General features: G+C 40.5%; 1 long non-coding RNA gene across 1 annotated transcript; it reads left to right on the forward strand.

Moving 5' to 3' along the window:
* Positions 1-759: 759 nt before the first annotated feature.
* LOC140616457 (uncharacterized) lies at positions 760-7,273 on the forward strand. Its single transcript, XR_012016936.1, has 3 exons — positions 760-1,020; positions 1,371-1,599; positions 7,021-7,273. It is a non-coding gene; the product is annotated as an uncharacterized lncRNA (long non-coding RNA).
* The last annotated feature ends 314 nt before the right edge of the window (positions 7,274-7,587 follow it).

Here is a 7,587-nt window from a genome sequence, read left to right on the forward strand (position 1 = left end):
ACAGGAGCAACTAACATATCATAGATGAGGCTATATCGGGATGGACCTTCAACATCCAGGTGGTCAAGCAAGTGTTTAAACAACCATAATAATATAAATATAATGTCACCTCTCTACATAAATGGCAAACAAAAGATTTTCCTAACAATTAGCATTTTCTTTTTTGTTTTGTTTTTTAATATTTATTTATTCATTCGTGAGAGACACACACACACACACAGAGAGAGAGAGAGAGAGAGAGGCAAGAGACACAGACAGAGGGAGAAGCAGGCTCCATGCATGGAGCCCAATGTGGGACTCGATCCCAGGTCTCCAGGATCACGACCTAGGCAGAAGGCAGCGCTAAACTGCTGAACCACCCAGGCTGCCCCAAATTAACATTTTCATATAAATGTAGAACATGCACATTGAAATTTGAAACACTGAACTTCTTGTTCTAAAAATAAAATGGCAGGGGCATCTGGGTGTCTCAGTGGTTGAGCATCTGCCTTTGGCTCAGGGTCCTGGGATAGAGTCCCTCACCGGGATCCCCACAGGGAGCCTGCTTTTCCCTCTGCCTATGTCTTTGCCTCTCTCTGTGTCTCTCATAAATAAATAAATAAATAAATAAATAAATAAATAAATAAATAAATAAATTTTTAAAAATAAAAATAAAATGACAGATCATCTGTCATCATTCATTGTACAGTGAACATTCCAAATTTACTCATCCTGAAAACTTGTTTGTTCCAAACTGTGTCAACACCCAGGAAGGTTGGGTTTTGTCTTAACTAAAATTTCTGGGAAGAAACATAAACCTAATTTGACCCCACAGCTGTCTGCATCATCCTGGTTGGTGGGACTGGGTGGTGCCCAGCAGGGGCAGCAGCCAGTGGATTCTACAGAGAAAGTGAGGTTCCAGCAGCTGAACTGGTCGCTGAGGAAATTAATTTACCCAGCACAGATGAAAGCAGCAGAAGCAAAAGACAAAGAGGATCTCCAGAAGAGGGAAGCTGTTTAGTGCAAAAATAACAAAAGCAGGTATGTGGGAGGTGGGGGTGGGGGGTGGGGTAGCAAAAGAGGTTTTTTAAGAGGGAAGGGACCCAGGAATAATGGGCAGAAACAGGAGGGAAGGTACAGTTTAAAACTAGCCAAAGTGGGTTCTTCACCATATAGGTCGGGGGCTGGGTGCAAGATAAATGGGGTAGAAGTGCAAAGCTGGACAGGATGATGTAAAAGCTCGTTACGAAAATTGCCTGTTAGAGAGCACTGAGTGGTATTAGTGGGAGAGTTAATGTGCTGCAAAAACACGGAGTCATTTTGTTTACTTCCCAAATGACACTTAGGAATTCAAGGTCAGGTTTAAATTTGTCTTTTCTTCCCTAAAACAGATGGAAGGGCAAGGATCTTCAGCATCAGTCTGGAATGCAGCTTGTTCGGAAGTCCTGCTGTCATGCTTACGGCAGCCTGCTTTTTCAAGGGAGGCCAGCCAAGCAGGCATTTGTCATGCAAAGAGCAGAGATAGAACAAGATCCACAAAAGGAACATTAAGAGCACAAAATCAGGCCAAGTGGCAATAACCGTGACCTGCTGGGAAGCAGTAGCAGCACCTGGGAGAAAGTGAGTCATTGTGAATACAGGAGCTGTGCGTCGTCCCGGCGGGGGGGGGGGGGGGGGGGGGGGGGGGGGGGCGGGGAACAGAGAACAGCAGGTTTTGCAAACAGCCACCACAGTCACCAAACCCAGGCCATACTGTAGATGGATCTGGGAAGGACTGCATGAAACACACACACATTCTCATACATAAAGAGCTCAGCACTCTTAATAGATATCTCAGAAAGCAAAGTCAGCAGGAAGAGAACTTTTGAATAATTGTATTTTATATCCACAAAGAAATTGTCTCTACTCTATTTTTTTAAGTGGGCTGCATGACCAACATGGAGCCCAACACAGGTCTTGAACTCAGGACCCTGAGCTCAAGACCTGAGTTGAGATCAAGTCGGACACCCAATCCACCGAGCCACCCAGGCATCCCAGAAATTGGCTCTATTTTAATGCTATTTTCTCTCTTTAGGAAATTTCCCCAAAATTTGAATAAAAAATGTTGAAGTATAAATTTAATAGGATTTTCAGGTTATGATTCTATATTTCCAAGACTACTAAATGGATAGATAAATAATAAATGAAAGACTTTCTCCACTCTTACATTCATTCACTCTATTTATTCATTCAACCAATATTTATCAAACACCCAGCACAAGCCAACACTGCAGAGACCTCTGAAGTACAGTGGTGATCCATGTGGGTGTGGTTTCTGTTCCCTTGGAGTTAACATCCCAACAGAGAAGTCAAATACCAATCAAATAATCTCACCATATCATAACCACAAATGGTATGGTTATTCTGTGGTAAAACCAGTGCAAGCTGTGGGAGCACGCAGTGAAGGAACTGTCTCCTCTGTGACCTCAGGAAAGATTTGCTCAAAGAAATGACATTTTACCTAAGTTCCAAAGGATGAGTAGAAGTATCCTTAAGACCTGCCAGTTGAGGCATCATTTTGTTTTTTTGTTTTCAATATAACATGATGTAAGTATCAGGGCCCAGAGAGAAAGATGAGTCAAAAGGCTTTACTGTCCCCTTTATGGTCTCTCAAAAAAAAAAAAAAAAAAAATACTGCACTCAGTGCTTCTAGCTCTCTGTCTAAAGGTGGGATTCTTCCAACATCTTTAAGATTCTGGACATCACTGCAAATGCCCATACCTCTGCAGTGCTGGTGGGTCACTGTATAAAGGAATGGGAAAGGCATTTTGATTCTTTTTATTACCTTCTCTAAGAATTGAAATTGCCAGCCTTTGGTGAAAATCAATCTTTATTCTCTTGCCTTATCCAGGATGCCAAGGAACAAATTTCTCCCGTTTTTTCTAATAATATAAAAAGGCAGGCAAGTGTAATCTCTAAACAAAACAAAACAAAAACATTTGTTTTTGAACACTTGTCTCTGAACAAGACATTCTTATGAAACAAAAGAATGGCTCTGAACAAGACATTCTGAGGGTATGATATTTTCTCTTCTGGGGAAGGGAATTACAGATCTTGGTATAACTTGCTTAAGAAAAACAGACAATAGACACTTTGGTTCCAATTGTTTTCCATAAGAAGAAAACATTTTTGGGGGGGCGCTCAGCGGGGAGCCTGCTTCTTCCTCTCCCTCTGCCCCTCCCCACCTGCTCGTGCGCTAAAATTCTCTCCTCCTCTGTCAAATAAAATAAATAAAATGTTTTTTAAAAAAAGAAACATTTTTTCATAGCAGAAAATGAAGGCCTTCAGGTTTATAAGAGTTATCCTGAGATTTTCCACAAAAATGAGTTATTGGTAAAGGAAGCAAGAGCAAGGAATGGGTATGAATATCCAAGGAATAAGAGATATACATTCAAAGGCCCTGGGGCAGATGACCATGGTGCATATGAGGAGATGAAGAGAAGTCATTGAAGCAGAAGAAATAACAGGATAAGTGGTAGAGATGAGGTTAAAGAGCTGTCAGATGTTACAGGGCTTTAAGGAACAAGGTAATGATTTTAATCTTTTCCTTAAAGCAATAGAGACCCATTGAAGGAGATTTAGCAGGAAAGTAATAACAAATGTATTTTTTAAAGATCACATTTTCTGTAACTTGGAGAAGAGATTCAAGAGGAGCAAAAGTAGATGTACGGAAGAGGTTAGGGGTATAGTAATAGCTTAGGAGGGAGATGATGATAGCTAAACCTAGGATGATGGCAGTACAGATGGAAGAAAATAGATGAAATTAACAGGATTTAGGGGAAGCTGGGTAGCTCAGTCTGTCAAACATCTGCCTTCAGCTCAGTTCATGATCTCAGGGTCCTGGGATTGAGCCCCATGTCTAGCTTCCTGCTCAGTGGGAAGTCTGCTTCTCCCTCTGTTTCTGCCTGCCCCTGCCTCCTGCTTGTGCTCTTGCTCTCTCTCAAATAAATAAAGTCTTTAAAACAAAAGAAATTAACAGGACTTAATCATAGATTGGTTTATAGGTGACAAAGGAGATGGAATTGTCAAGGATGAGTTCTTCATTTTGAGCTTCTTTCCATAAAGGAATGGCTAGTGACAGCATTCACCAAGAGAGTAGACCCTCATACAAATAAGCTGGGCCAGGGGGTGGTAGTGGGAGAAACAATGTGTTTAGCTTAGAAATGCAGAGTCTGCGGTGCTTTGGGGATATCAGGTATATATACATTGTTGGAAAGTAGCATATTTATCCCACAGCTGAGAAATATGGGATAAAGATATTGTACTGGAGTCTTGATGATAGAGACATAAGAACGGATGAGATTGCCTAGGGAGAGAATGTAAAGTGATGCTTTGGGAAGAAGACAGACAGGTAAAGGAGACAGAGAAGATAGAGAGATAGGAAAATCAGAAAAATGGCTTCACAAAGGCTGATGTTTCACAGAGAACTAAAAGCGTCTGCTGGATTAGTGACATGAAGGTTGCTTCTGATGTTAAAAAGAATCATCTCTACAAAAGAGCAGAAACTACTTCAGAGCATGTTGATTAAGGAGTAGAAGGGTGGATAAGTTGAGTGTAGACAACAAATCTTCCAAGAAGTTGGCTGTAAATGCAAGATGAGTACTGAAGAGAAAAGTGGAATGGGGTAGGTCCATAAGAAATATAAATAAGTGGGGCACCTGGGTGGCTCAATGTTGAATGTCTGCCTTTGGCTCAGGGCTTGATCCCAGGGTCCTGGAATCAAGTCCTGCATCAGGAGCCTGCTTCTCCCTCTGCCTATATCTCTGCATCTCTCTCTGTGTCTCTCATGAATAAACAAATAAAATCTTACCAAAAAAAATATATATATATATAAATGGGTGACATTTGAACATACCTCAGTGCTGAACAGAGGGATCCACTGAAAGAAGAAAAAGTCGATGGTACCAAAGGGAGAGTGGATTATGGAAGACATAACTTTTCTAAATCAGCAGAAGATGGGATCCTGACCACATGTGTAAGGACCAAACTTAGAGAAAAGGGAGAAGAAAGTTGAGAACATTCTCTCTGATGGATTCTATCTTCTTTGTAAAGAGTAGAGGTTACGCCCAGAGCAAGAGAAAAGAGGAGGGATTGATGAATTGAAGGTTTGAGAAGAATAGTGGCCTGAGATGGTAAACAAGTTAATCAGAGTAGCATTGATAGATTTCCAGATAATGTTTGAAAGACAACTGAAGGGCAGCCCCAGTGGCGCAGTGGTTTAGCACCGCCTGCAGCCCGGGGTGTGATCCTGGAGATCCAGGATCAAGTACCACGTTGGGCTCCCTGCATGGAGCCTGCTTCTCCCTCTGCCTGTGTCTCTGCCTCTCTCTCTCTCTCTGAATAAATAAATAAATCTTTTAAAAAAAAATGAAAGACAACTGAAGTTGTCTAGTCATGAATTTGTGGTGGTGAATATCTCCCCCACTGTAACATTTTCTCCCATAGTTCTTCAACCAGAATTAGAGGGACATGCATTGAAATGATAGTTCAAAATCTAAGCTAATATATGGAAGAAAGTAAGGATAAAATAGGCTTATGAGCAGAGAGAAGACAGAACTGTTAATAGAATTGATGCCCACATGAGTTTGAAAGATGATGTTAGTACAAGTAATTGAACAAAAAATCTGGCTTTAATCAGACAGAGTGAATGTCAGATTTGTGAGTTAGAATTTTTAAGTGTTGGGTGTTTAAAGCTCCAGGGTGTGACTCATGGATTGGATAGAAGTGAAATAGAGAAGAAAGTCATTGGACAGAAAAGGTCAAGAAAATGGAGTCCAAAGTATGGGGTGGGTCATGAGTTTACATATCATAGCAGAGATTGGGGTGAGATGATCACCATTAGAGCAATACAAAACTCATTAATAATCAGAGTAATGAGGAGGTCATAACAATGAATAGGAAGAATGGCTAGTAGAGCCAAAAGGCAAATGCCTCCATGAAGCATGATAATCAACCAAACTGTGGAAGTGATACAGAAACAGCAAGGAGGACACCAATCCTACCTCTAATCCCAGAGGCACATGGGGTATGAAAAATGAGCAAACTCCTGTTCTCCCCAAAATGGCCATGCCCAAGTCAACCCTAGAGTCTTAGCATCTACCTGTCTGGGCCATCTTCTCTCATTCTTCTAAATCTATCATTTCTGTCTATCAAAAGCCTCTGAAATGATGTAATCATTTCTTTAAAATATATACACTATTTATTGCTTGAAAGATTCATTTTTTATTTAACTAATTGAACTCTAAGATAGTTGATGCTCCCTTTATAGATCTAGCAAGATAATCTCAGAAGCAAATTGGGATAACGTTCCACTTTTTGCAAGTCTAGACTGGAGTTTAACTTTTAAAGTAAGACCTTCAAGGAAAACTCATCAGAGACTCATGTTCATAATCTATTCAGCTGGTATATCTGGATTTGATGCTCAATATGTCTGTAATAGCATACTTTCACACTTCCACATCTCCACAGTTACAAGGTCTTAATCATAATGAGTCATAATGAACTCTTCTTTGGTAAGTGGGATTAACATTCCCACATGAACTTGAGATGCTGAATTATTAATAGCCTCCAAGGCTTTTGGTTTTTTACTGCAATGCCTCCAATGCTTTCATAAAAGTTTAAGATCATTAAAATAAAATGTAGGCTCAAAACCTATTTTTCCCAGTGCGGAAAAAAAAAACTAATAATAAAAGGCTATCATGGGCTTCTCTGCAGGTAAATATTAAGGTAATGAAGTTAATAATACTTTAAAAATGTTATTGCATCAGGCGGGGAAAAAACAAAACAAAACAAAACAAAACAAGACAAAACCTCCAAACATTTTGTTTTCACTATGTGACATTTATGGCTCATCAGTATGACCTCTCTGATAGTTTGTGTTGGCATTAAGCTAATACTACTCAATGACAAGTGAAAAATCGAAGTAACTGTATAATTGCCCCTCCAAAAGACATGTGGCTTCACTGGGTTTTGCCTTTTTTTTTTTTTTTTTTTTTTTACTAGGTTCATTGGGTGTGATGGTGTAAGAAAATGTTCCTGAGAAACTTTGATCACAAAGAAGATGTCTAGGGGAACCCTGGGTGGCTCAATGGTTTAGTGCCTGCCTTCGGCCCACGGCATGATCCTGGAGTCCCAGGATCGAGTCCCACATCATGCTCCCTGCATGGAGACTGCTTCTCCCTCTGTCTGTGTCTCTGCCTCTCTCTCTCTCTCTCTCTCTCTGTATGTGTCTCTCATGAATAAATAAATAAAATCTTTAAAAAAAAAACCAAAAGACAAAGAAGATGTCTAAATGCTGAACATCATTAAAAAGGCAAAGAGGTGAGCCACCTGGGTGGCTCAGTTGGTTAAGCACTTGACTCTTCGTTTCAGCTCAAGTTATGATCTCAGGGTGGTGAGATGGAGCCCCACATAGCCTTCACACTCAGTGGGGAGTCCGACTGAGGATTCTCTCCCTCTGCCCCTGCTCCTTTTCACGTGTGCACATGCAGCACAGCTGCAAGTGCTCATGCACACGTATGCACTCTCAAAATAAATAAATAAATAAATCTTTTTTTTTTTTTTTTAAGG

Source organism: Canis lupus, chromosome 24, assembly GCF_048164855.1.
Source record: "Canis lupus baileyi chromosome 24, mCanLup2.hap1, whole genome shotgun sequence".
In the NCBI taxonomy this organism is placed as follows: Eukaryota; Metazoa; Chordata; class Mammalia; order Carnivora; family Canidae; genus Canis; species Canis lupus.